Here is a 16276-nt window from a genome sequence, read left to right as displayed (position 1 = left end):
ACAACACTCTTCCCTTCTGTATGAAAGTCATTCTAACAAGGGTGAGGTGAAACCTCATTTTGGCTTTGATTTGCATTTCCCTGACAGCTAGTGACCCTGAACATTTTTTCATGTGTCTACTGGCCATTTGGATTTCCTCATTTTAAAAATGTCTTTTTAACCGGCGCCGTGGCTCACTAGGTTAATCCTCCGCCTAGCGGCGCCGGCACACCGGGTTCTAGTCCCGGTCGGGGCGCCAAATTCTGTCCTGGCTGCCCCTCTTCCAGGCCAGCTCTCTGCTGTGGCCAGGGAGTGCAGTGGAGGATGGCCCAAGTGCTTGGGCCCTGCACCCCATGGGAGACCAGGAGAAGCAACTGGCTCCTGCCTTCGGATCAGCACAGTGCGCCGGCCACAGCGCGCAGGCCGCAGCGGCCACTGGAGGGTGAACCAATGGCAAAAGGAAGACCTTTCTCTCTGTCTCTCTCTCTCACTGTCCACTCTGCCTGTCAAAAAAATAAAAAAAAAAAAATGTCTTTTTAAATCATTTGCCCATCTCTTAACTGGGTTATTTGTTTTGTTGTTGTGGAGTTCCTTGATCTCTTTGTAGATTCTGGTTATTACTCCTTTATCAGCTACACAGTTTGAAAATGATTTCTCCCATTTTGTCAGTTGCCTCTTCACTTTCCTGAGTCTTTCTTTTGCAGTACAGGAACTTCTCACTTTGATGTACATAGTGTTAATCATATGTGTCTAAAGTCAATTGAAGATGGATCTCAGTAAAAAAATATCAGTGGGAATAAGAAGGAAGAGGTAGTTTGTAACTATAAAGCTGTACAGTTCTGCACACATTCCTACAGACTTACTTCTAAGAGTACAATCTAAAAACTTGTCATGGGACTCTAAATCTCATTAGGGTGGGTGGTAAAAATGCCATCAGAAGTGTGTTAAAGTGATCACATTAAGTGTTAAAGTGAACATATAAATAGGATCAAATGCCTGGTAATAATAATAGATGGAATTAAAAAGAAGAGAATGTTCCAACTTGGGAAGCAGTCCACAGAGCGGACTCATAGAATGACAATCACTTTAAGTAGCACCCTGACCTCAGAGTCAGCCTTTAAGTCTTCCTGGCCTGGCTGAAAATCCTGTGAAAGCATTTCAGGCAAGGAATGACAAGACACTGTGGTATAAAGTGTTCTACATAAAGGATCTCTGTGCGTGAAGCCCCAGTGGAAAGAAATGGCCATCAAAGAAGGATGTACTTTTCTCTGAAGGGAGGAGAGAACTTCCACTTTGCTTGGGGCCTTGTCTAAATACTGACAAAGATTGTGAACTCAAAAGGCTTCCACAGCCTATGCAGCTCATGTCAAGAGCCTCAGGTGGCCACTGATATCATCCATAAGAGTGTTAGTTGTCAAATTAACAACAGGAGTCACTGTGCACTAACTCTGCATGCAGGATCTCTGTCCTCAATGAGATGTATTATGAGAGCAAACTGTAAAGCTAGTTCTCAAACAATTTGTATGTGTGTGTCTGCATGGGTGCATATTGTTGAAATCTTTACTTATTATAAAGTTGGTCTTCTGTTTAAAATGTTAATTGAAAATGAATCTTAATGGAGAATGGGACTTGGAAGGGCAAAGGGAGGAGGACGAAGGGTGAGAATGTGGGTGGGAGGGCAGGTATTATGGAAAGAATCACAAAAGTTGTACTGATGATATTTGTCTTACCTCAACACTCATATTGGTAAGAATTGCTAAGAACTAGTGACGTCCCACAGAGAATATTGTGTAGTGTGTGTGTGTATGTGTGTGTATTCATTCATTTGTGTCTATGCCCATGTGCATGTGTGTAAGCCTACATTAGTCAAAGCGATAAATATTAAGAATGCAGATATTTCTTCCATGGCACCTACCATGAAGCTTATCTTATCATTCTACAGAAGATGCTGTAATGAATGGAAATGCAATGAACTTTGAGAAACAAATGAAAATTGAGGTAATGCTGTTACATCAATCATGCCATTGCCATGACTCTATACTTGAAGTTTAAGTGCAAAATCTCTGTAAGTTATTATAAGAAGTGCAACATTTTTAACATAAGCAAGGCTCAGAATAGTGAAGTGCTATACAACATGGAAAGTCAACATCCTGGTGCAATGAACAGAACTTCTGTCAGTGTAACCGAGTATTTGGTTTTGCAACAACATGCCCAAATCTGCAAGCACAACTGGACCTGGGCTTTGAATTTTACTGCTTCCCATTAGAAAGGCAAGGTAGTAGCACTCTGGCCTCAGAATCAGCCCTAAAGGCATTCAGATCTGGCTGAAAAGCCCATGAGAGTATTTCAGGCATGGAAAGCCAAGACACTCTGGCAAAAGATCTCTGTGAGTGAGATCCCAGTGGAAAGAACAGGTCTTCAAGGAGGGAGGTACCTTTCTCTGAAGGGAGGAGAGAACCTCCACTTTGACTATGACCTTGTCTAAACAAGATAAGAGTCGGAGAACTCAGAGGGCTTCCATAGCCTTGGAAACTCATGACTGGAGCATAGGGAGATTACTGATGCCATAGACAGGAGTGTCAATTGGTAAAGTCAACAACAGGAGTCACTGTGCACTTACTCCTCATGTAGGATCTCTGTCCTTAATGTGCTGTGCATTGAGATTTAATGCTATAACGAGTACTCAAACAATATATTTCACTTTGTGTTTCTATGGGGGTGCAAACTGTTGAAATCTTTACTTAATGCATACTAAACTGAACTTTTGTAAAAAAAAAAAAAAAGAAAGAAATTATCAATTCCCAACTAGACTCTCACTGGGATTAAACATGAGAATAGGTCTGATCTGATTTCATCATCATTTTAAAAAAAATCATCTATTATTTTTCACTTTATGTTTCTGTGTGGGAGCAAACTGTTGAAATCCTTACTTAATGTATACTAAGCTGATCTTCTATATATTAAGATAATCGAAAATGAATCTTGATGTGAATGGAAGGGGAGAGGGAGTGGGAAAGGGGAGGGTTGTGGGTGGGAGGGACAGTATGGGGGGGAAGCCATTGTAATCCATAAGTCGTACTTTGGAAATTTATATTCATTAAATAAAAGTTAAAAAAATAAAAATAAAAAAAAATAAATACAAAAAAAAAAAAGAAAGGTTGGAGTGAGGGTGGGAGGGAGAAGAAGAAGTCAAGTGCCACTATGTTCTTAAGTCTGTATCTATGAAATACATGAAACTTCTATAACTTAAATAAAATTTTTTAAAAAGACTAAAAAAAAAAAAAAGAAAGGCAAGGTAGCTTAACAACTTGGTCACCACATCACCAATAGGTCCCTCCACAGGCTAAATTGTACAAAATGTATACTAATTAACTGTTGACATCATCTGAATGTGTGCTTCTCTTTGGTTTATCAGGGTATGTTGTAGTCACTGGATGAGTCAAGGGGCTGGTGCTATGGCAGAGTGAGTTAATACTCTGCCTGTGGTGCTGGCATCCCATATGGATGCCATTTTGAGTTCAGGCTGCTTCTCTTCCAATCTGGCTCTGTGCTATGTCCTGGGAAAGCAGTAGAAGATGGCCCAAGTGCTTGAGCCCTTGCACCCACGTGGGAGACCTGGAAGAAACTTCTGGCTCTTGACTCCGGGCTTCGGATCAGCCAGTTCTGGCTGTTGCAGCCATTTGAGGTGTGAAATAGTTGATGGAAGGCTTTTCTCTCTGTCTGCAGCTCTAACTCTCAATTAAATAAACTCTTTAAAATAAATAAATAAAATACAAAATTAGCTCAAAACGTTTGTAGAAGAGTATAAATTAAAAAAAAGAAATGTGTCAAGAGATTAACAGAACTGAGAAATTGTTATGTTTAGCAATTAATAATAGTGCTAAAATTTTACTGCTTAACATGTTTTTGTGTTTCTTTGCAATATTTAATATGGAAAATTATAAACATAGATACAAAAAAGAACATAATGCAATGAAGTCCAACTTACTCTTTCCAGAACTCCTGAAAGAAAATTTTAGACATTATAGCAATCTTTTGTAGACAATTCTTCAGGCTGAATTTTTTTTAAGGTGATCCTGGATTCATAGAAAGAAATTGGGAGGATTCCCTCTTTTTTGATTGCTATGAATAGTTTGAGAAGAATTGGGGTTAGTTCTTTTATGAATGTCTGGTAGAATTCAGCAGTGAATCCATCTGGTTCTCAGCTTTTCTTTGTTGGGAGGGCCTTTATTACGGTTTCAATTTCTGTTTCAGTTATGGGTCTACTTAGGTTTTCTATGTCTTCTTGGTTCAATTTAGGTAGGTTGCATGTGTCCAGGAATCTATCCATTTCTGATAGATTTCTCTGTTTGCTGGCATACAAGTCCTTGTAGTAATTTTTGATGATTCTTTTTATTTCTGTGGCGTCTGTTGTTACATTTCCTTATTCATCTCTGATTTTATTGATTTGGGTCTTTTCTTTTTTTAGTTAGTTGGGCCAATGGTGTGTCAATTTTATTCATTTTTTCAAAAAAAACAGCTCTTTGTGTGGCTGATTTTTGTAATATTTTTTTGGATTCAATTCTGTTGATTTCTTCTCTGATTTTAATTATTTCTCTTCTCCTACTATATTTGGGTCTGGTCTGGTGTTGTTTTTCTAGATCCATGAGATGCGTTGAAAGCTCCTTTATTTGGTGCCTTTCCAATTTCTTGATGTAGGAACCTATCGCTATAAACTTGCCTCTCAACACTGCTTTTGCTGTATCCCATAAGTTTTGATATGTTGTGTTGTTATCCTCATTTACTTCCAGAAAGTTTTTGATTTCTCTTTTAATTTCTTGAATGACCCAGTGTTCATTCAGGAGCATGTTGTTCAGTCTCCATGTGTTTGCATATGCTCTAGGGATTCCTGAGTTGCTAATTTCCAACTTCATTCTGCTGTGGTCTGAGAAGCTGCACGGTATGATTCTAATTCTTTTGAATTTGCTGAGACTTGCTTTATGACCTAGTATGTGGTCAATCCTAGATAAGGTTCCATGTACTGCTGAGAAGAATGTAAAATCTTTAGATGTAGGATTGAAAGTTCTGTAGATATCCTTTAGATCCATTTTGGCAATAGTGTCGATTAAATCTGCTGTTTCCTTGTTGATCTTCTGTCTGGTTGATATGTCTATTTCTGAGAGTGGAGTATTGAAGTCCCCCAGTACTACTGTATTGCAATCTAAGTCTCCCTTTAAGTCCCTTAACATATCTTTTAAATAAACTAGTGCCCTGTAATTAGGTGCATATACATTTATAATAGTTACATCTTCCTGTTGAATTGAACTCTTAATAATTATATAGTGCCCCTCTTTGTCTTTGACAGAGACAGGCTGAATTTGTAATACAGACCCTTTTTTTGGTAACAGCTTTATCATCATAGGATTTATGTACCACACAATTCACCCATTTGAGGAAATAAATCCATTTTTTTATTATAAACACTTTTATTTAGTAAATATAATTTTCCAAAGTACAGTTTATGGATTACAATGGCTTCCCCCCCATAACTTCCCTCCCACCCGCACCCCTCCCATCTCCTGCTCCCTCTCCCATTCCATTCATAATTCATGGTTTTTAATAGATTCACAGAGTCTCAGAAAGAATACCACAATGAATTTTAGAATACATTCATCAAACCCCCACCACCAAAAGCCCCCTGTAGTTCTGTCATCATCCAATAATCCCCACACCTGGAATAACACTAATGCCATTAAATGTGTGTGTGTGTGTGTGTGTGTGTGTGTGTGTGTGATTTGAATGTCAAAGGATCAGTCTGAGGGATTGCTCATCCATAGGTTCCCTCCCCAAATGTGCAGGGCTGGGTCAGGATGAAGTAAGGAGCCTAGAGCCCTACGTGGGTCTCAACATGGGTGACAGGGATCCAAGTACCTGAGTTATCCAAATATCCAAATAGCTGAGGTATCCAAATATCTGCAGCCTCCCAGGGAGTGCATTTGCAACTTGATTCTGGAATTAGGGATGGAGCCATATCCAAACCCAACTACTCCAATAGGGAATGCATCATATCAAGTGATGCCTTATCACTACTGCAAACAACCACTCCTCACTGATACACTTTCTGCTATTATGGTACTGCCATTCTGAAATTTCATGTAAGTAGGATCATACACATGTGACTTGTGTCTGGCTATTTTCGTTTATCTTACGGTTTTGAAGGAATATCATACTGAGAATAATTTAAAAATTTCTCTATGGACAAATCATATTCATATATTTCATGTCTTGTGTATCTATTCATCACTTAATGATATTTGAGTAGCTTATGTATTTTGGCTTCTAGCAATAATTTGCTATGAGTATTTGAGTGCAAGTTTTCATGCAGATAACATTTATCCAGCTTTTGGCTGAACTGCTGGATGCTAAGGTGATGCTATGTTGAACATTCCCGGGACCTGCAAGGTTGTTATTCAAAATGACTGCAGCACTTTGCATTCTCACCTAAGGGGTGTGAAGATTAGGTTTCCCAACATCTTCATCAATGTCTGTCATTACATTACATTTTATTCTTTCCATTCTGTGAATGTGAGGTGGTATCTTCTTGTGTATGTGTTTGTGTGTTTGCACAGGAGCATGACATTACAGGTATTATAAGAACAATAGTCAGAATATCCCCCAGAATCTTTCCCACTCTGAAAACTCTAGTTTCATATTAAGTTCCACAAGTAAGGGAACACATGATATTTTTCTGAGTCTGGATTATTTCACTTGGCACAACGATTTCCAATTCTGTCCATTTTGTTGCAAATGTTAAGAGTTTATGTTTTTTATGGGTTAGAGATATTCCACAGTGTATGTACACCACATTTTCTTTATCCAGTTATTGTTTGATGGGCATCTAGGTGGATTCCATACCTTGGCTATTGTGAATTGGCTGGAATAACTTTGGGAGTGTAGGTATCTCTCATTGCCAATTTCACTTCCTTTAGAAAATATTCCCAGACTGGGATAGCTGAATCATTTGATAGATCCATTATTATTGCTTTGAATTTTATCCTGAAGTGAAAGGTGAGTTTGAGCATCTTTTCATGTGCTTGTTGATCATTTTCATTTGCCTTTGACTATTTTATTCTTTTAAGTTATAAGAGTTCTAGATAGATGTCACTATTAGATATCAAACCTTTTATCTAGTTCTGTGCGTTATTTTTTTCATTTTTGAAATGATTTATTTAAAGTCCAAATTATCTATTTTTGCTTTGTTTTAGAGTCATAGCTATAATCCATGTCTAAATCTGATAGGAGACCTAAGGGTCAGCAAATATTCATTTGTTCCAACTGGCCAAGCATTATCAGATGGTCACAATGTTACTAGAGCAGGGAGGCTGTATTTTATGAAATCCTTTCTTAACTTCGCTCACCTTTAAGTTCTTTACCAAAGGCGTTGGGCTTGTTTACTTTGATATCCCTGTTTCTGCATGTCATGGATATAAGACAAAGCATTTTCTCTTGGTGTCGGTGGTGCTGTGGCTCATGAGCTTGGATATACAGTTGTTTCATGTTTGTATAGTCTAAATATCTACTAATATTCAATTTCAATTTTCCATTATACTCAAGTGCTGCTTAAGGAAAAAATGTTAAGTTCTCCAGTACCAATATAATTTTGAGATCATGTTGGCGTTTTTTAGCGTACCAAATTGTAGACAGATAAATTGTCCTTGTGTTTTATGCCTGGCACTATATATGCTGGTTAATTTACAGCCTTATATATAGTCAATTCTTACAAAAAGGCCATTAGAACATTTTCTTTATGAGAGACTGCTCAGGTATGTAAATTCAATTAATAGAAAAATAATTGGTAGCATCTATTCGATTACATTTTTATTTGGCTTTTCTCCATGTATTAACTATCATGAACTAAATATTCTAAATCAGGGATGGTAAACAAGTTCCAGGGTCAGACAGTCAATATCTCAGGCTTGGTGAACCATGCAATTTCCCTGGCAAAGGCTGACCTCTGCCCTCATATTTGAAAAGGACCACTGGGAGAAATGCGTGCTAGATTCCCAAAGGAGTGTCTGACCTGAGTCAGACTGTGGCACAGATGCCAGCAGCTTCCCAAGCTTGTTATAAATGAGTACTGAGCTTCCCAGCCTGATTTAGTGCTGCTTCTCCTGAGTCAGCCTTAGATGGTGTCAAGAGTGTGGTTCTCGGGTTTTTGTTTCTATTTCTTAAGTCTGCATCTGTCTTATTCTCAGTACTCATAAATAAATCAATTTTCAGGGGTATGTCTTTTACCAAATGGGCCAATACATTTTCCTTAGGATTCAGTTAGGACATGGATAAATTTTACCTTAATCTAGTTTATTTTTCCACAATAGTTACCTATTATTTGTGTTAGTTTCATAATAATTACCTATAATTTCTGTTTTTTTCTTTCTTTTAGGGTTTTTTCATTATATAATCCATGATTTTATTGATTTTGTTTTCATTAATTTTTTTTCTGCTGGGTTGTACACCTGGAACATTTATTGTTATTATAATTAATTACATAATTTGTGTCATTACACGAATCCATTGTGTTCTCATTTATTACCTATCGATTCACATTGGTGTAAAATGAGAAAGTTCACATACAGCCATGTCTTTTTCTCCCTGTACTCTAGCATGTCAATTGTACAATTTTTTGTCCTAGTACTTTTCTTTAATCAGCCTAATTTTATATATATTTCAACACATGTATATAGCACTGACCAATCAAACCAGGTGACCAGCCGTTCCATTGCTCTATGTGTTTTTTGTATTTGAAACCTAAATCTCCTCTCTCTCTGTTCTTTGTTTGGTATATAATCAATTGCCTTCCTTTTAAAATAAATGACCCTGGCTAACACCACCCTCCTTTAGCTTTCACCCCTCATCTTTTCTTCCTCACACCTTGTTTATATTTCCAGCATTTGCTTCATTTGTGTTCTGCATTAACCATGAATGTCTATTTCTTTTAGCTTTCACCCTGTTTGTAAATGTTCTAGCCCCCTTTCCCCTCAGCTCATCGTTCTAGTTCCCCGTGTGTTCGCAAGGTTTTCCACCAGGTGCTTTGTGCAAGAAGCCTGTCTGATAAGCCATAATAAGTCCCATAAGTCAATGGATGGCTATGACTCTATTAAGAGTCACTTGTCTTGGTGGTAAGCATCGGTGCTTCTCAGACTTTGAAGGTCATTATAAAGAAACACAAAATCAACCTGGAATTTTTTCCCTTTTTTAAGTGAGTTATTTTATTTTATTTTTTTTTTGTCTCAGTGTGCAAAGAATTGTTCTTCCTCTAGGTCACCTGCAGCAACTTTACAAGAACATTTTTTATTTGTTTTTAAAAGGGATAAAGTGGGGGGTTTCAATGTGTGCTCTGAGATAGTCTCAGGTTACTTAGAAATGATCTTTAGATTGCAACTGGATGTATTTTGTTGTGACTTTTTAACTCTATTCAGTCAACAATAAATATGTAAATAATGGATTTTTGGCCCGTATTCAGTATGTATAATTTATTTACAATATTTATAAGCAAAATGCTATTTTAGTTTGTTATTCTCATGTCTGAATCCTTTCTCCTCATTATGTTCTCTGCAATATTGGTTTATGTATTTGCTTAGCTTTCAATGTGACTTTCATTTCAATCATAGTTTTTTTTTTTTTTTTCCTACCTTCCTGAGCTCTGTCAGTCATGTTTCACTTTCTTGTCTCCACCATGGCTTTCCTAAGCTTTTGTGCTGCTGGTATTTCTCTGACTTTTTGAAGTGACTGTTTTAGTACGCAATAAATTGCTTTACTTATGGCAAGATGTTTGGAAATGGTTTTTATCTGCTTTCTAGCAAAACATGGCAATTGAATGCTCTTGGCCACCACGTGGCTTTCCTGCTTCTTTCCACTTCAGTGTGGCTCTTTGTTTAAATACTGATGCATGGAAAGCTTTTTTTTTTTTTTTTTCATTTATCTTCTCAGTGCTTCTCGAATTACTCCTTTATTTAAAAACAGGATATTGATGAGTGGACAAGGCAAGGGTATGCATCTGGCTAAAAAAATCTTGTTTCATTTTGGATTCCCCTATATGTAAATGTCTTAAACTCCATTTTCCCTGTCTGCTGAAATACGGCACAGCTGGTCTGCTGTGTATGGAACCTCTCTCCTGCCTTTCTCACTGACATGTCGTCTTGAACATGCAGGGGTGTTCCCGATTTTCTAGAATGAAAGGCAGACTAGTTCTAAGGCAAATTCCCCTGGTAGACCATTGGCCCATTTCTCTGGATAGAAAAAAGTCTGCAAGGGGTAGGTAGCTTGGCTTTGAAGATAGATCCTTTGCTGTGTTCACTGTGCCAGTAACCAGAGACCTCAGTCTAATCCTCCCTGCATAATGATGAGACCTTGCTTGCTTTGGTATCTCTTCTGCAATGTGTCTGGGAAACTCCAATTCAGCCTCAAGAACTGAACAGCTTCTGCCTTCTACATTGATTTGAGGAGAAAAACAAGCAGAAATACTTATATTTATACCTTTAATCTTTTATGTGGAAACATGAAGTCCACTTTTGTACTTTTTCACATTCTGGAAAGTTTTATTGAGACTTTCCAATATCTTCTAATAACAAAAGTTAAACAAATAGCTTGAGGCTGCAAGGTTGGTGTGAAAGATAGTAATTTCATGATCAGAATATGTGTCATATTATTCTCATTGTGTTGGTATTTCTGACATTGCAATTTGGAATTTTAAGATATATTTAAGACATTAAGTCATTCTAATATGTTTATCTTTGTTAATATTTTTTCATGAATGAGACCACTAATAATGCTACATATAAAACACTTTGGAAGAATACCAGTACTACACAAGAAACTCTTAACAATAAAGTAATTTTAGTTTTACAAAATACAGATAAAGATGTCTTATCTAAAATGTGTAAGACCAGAAATGTTTCAGATTTACTAAGTTTCCAGATTTTGGAATATTTTCATATACATGAGCTGGCTTGGTGATGGGATCCAAATTGAAATAAGAAATTCATTTCAGTTTCATATACAAACTTATACTTAAAGCCTGAAGATAATTTTATACAATACTTTAAATAATTTTATGTATAAAACAAAGTTTCATTACACGGAGTATTCCACTTGTATCTTGTCAGCATTCAGAAGGTTTGGGTTTTTAGAGACTTTCGTATTTTTAATTTTTGGTTTGGAGATGTTCAACTTTTTTAAAATTTAGAATTTTGTAGTATGCAGTAATACATTTAAATTTTAAAATGAAAATTGATAAAATTAAATAATAATCAGTATGTGAAAGGATATATTATAAATGTAATGCAAAAGGTCAGGCATTCTGGGGAGTACTAAGGAGTGTCTTTGGATGCACAGATTCCATATCAAAACCAGTGGATTTCAGTCTCACTCCCACTTCCAACCCAGTTTCCTGCTAAAGTACACCCTGGAGGCTGCAGTAAGTGCCTAAGTGCTTGGGTCCCTGTGACCCACATGGGAAACTGCACTGTCCCAGCCCCACTGTTGCAGGTATTTGAGAAATCAGCAGCTGGAGGATCTCTCCCACCCCCCTTCAAGTGAACTAAAATGAAGAAATAAACACTTAAAATATCACATAAACTGTCAAGAAATATATTAACAAAAATGATTCAAAAACTAAATTCAGAAATGCGTTGGATTTTAGCTCAGAAAAAAAATCATATTGTTCTTAGTAGTCTTTTGCTCATTAAAGCTGACCAAATTTCAACAAGAATTATAAAGAAGGAGTGATGCCAGAAAAGTGGTGGAACAGGCATCCTGCTCCCCAGTGAAACACTGAACACTCAGCAGGAACTCTACACCTTACTTGTCAGAGCTCTGAAGAGCGGAGAGTACAGCAGTCAGGTCAGTGCACGATGCTCTCAGCCTTTCCTTTTCCCTCGTTCTGCCCCTGCAGGGCTCTGCTGTTTTCTTGCATACGGCAGTTCATGTTCCAAGTTGTGACAACAGACCTAAGCTCCAAAAGGAACAGGGCCGGGCTGTTAGTGCATGGTATGTTCTAATCTTTCCAGCAAATACTAGATCTAATGCAAGGTGTACTTTTCTGTTTAATGTAATTCAAAGCTCCCAGATCAGAAAAACAGAGAAGTGGCCTACTGACACCTGGGTAGAAAAATGGCAGTTTAGAATCACATGAGACCAGCTAAGTTCTGAGATAAATGAGACTTGGAGAGAGTTTCTTAGGGAAATGAGGCCACTCAAAGGCAGAGTACCTCAAGGGAGGATCTACAAAGCCGTAATTATGCCCAAGCAAGATGTATGCTTAAGAGAGAACCTCAATTGTCACCTTGGGCTGATGCTCAGGCCCAGTACAAGTCTAGCTGAATATTAAAGATGACTCAGCAGAGACAATCTGCAAGAACTTGTGTTTGTTTTAACCTGCATTTATCAAAATAGTGGTCAAAAGTTAGCTGAACAGATGCTGAAGAACAGAGCCTAGGGACCAGGCACAGCTGGAAAATCCACAGGATAAACAGAACACTAAGTCATTAGAAAATGACCCTGTGGCATAATGGGTAAAGCTGCCGCCTTCAGTGCTAGCATCACATATGGGCAATAGTTAAGTCCTGGCTGCCCCACTTCCGATCCAGCTCTCTGCTGTGGCTTGGGAAAGCAGTAAAAGATGGCCCAAGTCTTTGGGCCCCTGCACCCATGTGGGAAGATCCCGGAGGAAGCTCCTGGCTCTTGGCTTTGAATAGGCACAACTCTGGCCGTTGCAGCCAATTGGGAAGTGAACCAGCAGATGGAAGACATCTCTCTCTCTCTTTCTCTCTCTCTCTCTTTTTCTGCCACTCCTTCTCTGTGTAACTCTGACTTTCAAATAAATAAATCTTTAAAAAAGAAGAAAAAGAAGAAGGAGGAGGAGGAAATAAAACAGCAGAGAAGAGGGAGAATCTGAATTCCAGAGGTGCTACATTAAAATATCCAAATGTGCAGTGTTGAACAACAACAACAAAAAATCACAAGGTAGTCAAAAGAATAAGAAAGTAAGACTGATAAAAAAGTGACACACAGTGACAAAATATGTGAGGAAAATTAGACAAGACTTGAGAAAGACTTTAAACAATTGTCTTAATATGCTCAAAGAACTCAAGGTAAACACAAAAACAGAAGTACAGAAAATTAAGAAAACATACAAAAATGAGAATATCAACAGTGAGACAGATTATAAGATAGAATCAAACAGAAATTCTGAAGCTGAAAAGTATAATAACTGAAATGCAAAATTCAATAAATAGAATCACATCAGATTTGATAGGCATAAGATAGGTAGAAACAATTGAAGTTGAAGATATACAATGGGAATTATTCAGTGTAGGAAGAATCCATGTGGCACTGTCAAATGGACTAAACATAGATATTAAAGAGGTCTACATGGAGAAGAGAGAAAAACTTGAATAATATCCAAAAGCTTCCAAATTGTGATAAAATACATAAATCTACACATGTAAGAAACAAACAAAACCCCCCACAAAGGTAGATAAATCCAAAGTGATTGAGTCTGAGACAAATGATAATCAACCTATTGGCAACCAAATACAGTCCCAAAATGGACAGGATAAAATGAACCATCAAGGAGAGGGGACTCCTAGTGCAATTAATGATCAATTTCTCATCAGAATTCTTGGAGGTTATAAGGCAGTAGGATGTCCAAACACAAAAAACGCTGCCAAACAAACATTCTCTACCCAAAAAACTTTCCTTCAAAAATGAGTAAGAAATTAAGATACTCCCAGATAAACACAAGGCCAAATCGTTTGTTAACTATTTTACAAACGCCAAAGTGACCCTTCAGGTTGAAATGGAAAGAGAGCACATCAGCTCAAAGCTATATTGAGAAATAAAGATCTCTGTCAAAGTCAACTACATGAGAAAATACAAAATGACTGTAATGCTTTTTAGTCTGTAACTAATGTTTGCCTCAAAAAATAAAATATAAGGACATAAAATAATTGAGGTAAAATGTTGGGCACAAAATGCATAAATATTTACTTTGACGACATTAATGAATAGATAGACCTATATAGCAGCAATTTTCTATAATGATAGAGATAAGCTGATAACAAATTGAAATGATTTGTTAATTTAGGAAATGAAATGCAACACCTATGAAAACTATACAACATTACTGAAAGAAGATAATGAAGACCTGAAACTGTGAAAAGATCCTGTTATTCAAGGATCTGAAAACTTAATGCTGTTAAGGTATCAATATGACCATAAGCAATCTATAGAGTCAATACAATTCCTACCAAAATTACATCAGTTTTTTTTTTCAGGAAGAGAATAATGGATACCAAGTTCATATGGAATTGCAAAGAAACAAATAGACAAAATAATCCTAAAAACAAAATGAATACATTTGGAGCACTCACATTTCCTTATGTAAAACATAAGACAAATTTATATTGATTGAAGTAGAGTAGTAATGACACAGGATACACATAAAAACAATAGGACACAATTGAAAGTGCAGAAATAAACCCATAGATGTCAATGGCTGTGGACTTGTCCTGAGAGGCCCGCACTGTCAGGGTTGGGGGGTGACGAAGTTCTTTGACAAGAAGCACTGCAGAGAGGTTTAGTGAACATGTCTGTTTATTAGCAGTTAGGCACAAGCTTTTTTATTTTTTTCTGCAGAACAATCTTTAAGGATCACAAATTTCTCATAAAATACATAAAAGCAACAAGACAGTAGGACATCTTTAAGAAAAGAAGAAAAAGAGGGTCTGGGACTGTGGTGCAGGGGGTTAACACCCTGGCCTGAAGGCCAGCATCCCATATGGGCACTGGTTCTAGTTCTGACTGATCCTCTTCCAATTCAGCTCTCTGCTATGTCCTGGGAAAACAATAGAAGATGGCCCAAGTCCTTGTGCCCCTGCACCCACATGAGAGACCGGAAGAAGCTCCTGGCTCTGGGCTTCTGATCAGCGCAGCTCCAGCCATTGTGGCCATCGACAGAAGACCTCTCTCTCTGCCTCTCCTCTCTCTGTGTAACTATGAATTTCAAATAAATAAATGAATCTTTAAAAAAATATAAAAGAAGAAAAAGTAATGTCAGTCCAGATGTCTGAATCTATGTAACTTTTTTTTGAAAATTTATTTAATATACATTTCCAAAGTACAACTTTTGGATCATAGTGGCTTTTTCCCTACATAACTACCCTCTGACCTGCAACCATCCCATCTCCCACTCCCTCTCTCATCCCTTTCTTCATCAAGATTCATTTTCAATGATCTTTTTATACAGAAGATCAATTTAGTATATACTAAGTAAAGATTTCAACAGTTTGCACCCATACAGAAACAGAAAATATAAAGTACTATTTGAGTACTGGATATACCGTTAATTCAAATAGTGCAACACATTAAGGGCAGAGATCCTACATGGGGAGTAAGTGCACAGCGACCCTGTTGTTGATTTAATAATTGACGCTCTTATTTATGACCTCAGTAATCACCCGAGGCTCTTGTCATGAGCTGTCAAGGCTATGGAAGCCTCTTGAGTTTGCCAACTCCGATCTTATCTAGACAAGGCCATAGTCAAAGCGGAAGTTCTCTCCTCCCTTCAGAGAAAGGTACCTCCTTCTTTGATGGCCCGTTTTTTCCACTGGGATCTCACTCGCAGAGATCTTTCATGTAGGTTTTGTTTTTGTTTTTCTTTTCCCACAGTGTCTTGGCTTTCCATGCCTGAAATACTCTCTTTTTAGCTAGATCCGAATGCCTTAAAGGCTGATTCTGAGGCCAGAGTGCTGTTTAGGACATCTGCCATTCTATGAGTCTGCTGTGTATACCGCTTCCCATGTTGGATCTTTCTCTCCCTTTTTTATTCTATCAGTTAGTATTAGCAGACACTAGTCTTGCTTATGTGATCTCTTTGACTCTTAATCCTATCATTATCATCAATTATGAACTGAAGCTGATCACTTTGACTAGTGAGATGGCATTGGTACATGCCACCTTGATGGTATTGAATTAGAATCCTCTGGCACATTTCTAACTCTACCATTAGGGGTAAGTGCGATTAAGCATAGGCACAAGCTTTTATAGGGCTGGCAAGGGGGAGTAGCTAGCTCAGGGTAGCAACACTAAATTTATATGATAAAGCCAGTACTGGTGCTGTTATGCTTCTCCAGTCAGCTTGAAAGTCATGTAGCCCACGTAGTCTTCGAGCTGGTCTTATGGGTCTGAGCCACATCTAGGAGCTGTTTAGCTGATAATTATAAGGCCCCGCAACAGGAAGTGGGGATGGAGGAAACGT

This window comes from Oryctolagus cuniculus, chromosome 8, assembly GCF_964237555.1.
Source record: "Oryctolagus cuniculus chromosome 8, mOryCun1.1, whole genome shotgun sequence".
Classification (NCBI taxonomy): domain Eukaryota; kingdom Metazoa; phylum Chordata; class Mammalia; order Lagomorpha; family Leporidae; genus Oryctolagus; species Oryctolagus cuniculus.
The sequence above is the reverse complement of the archived record's forward strand: the minus strand, read 5'-3'. Positions refer to the sequence as shown.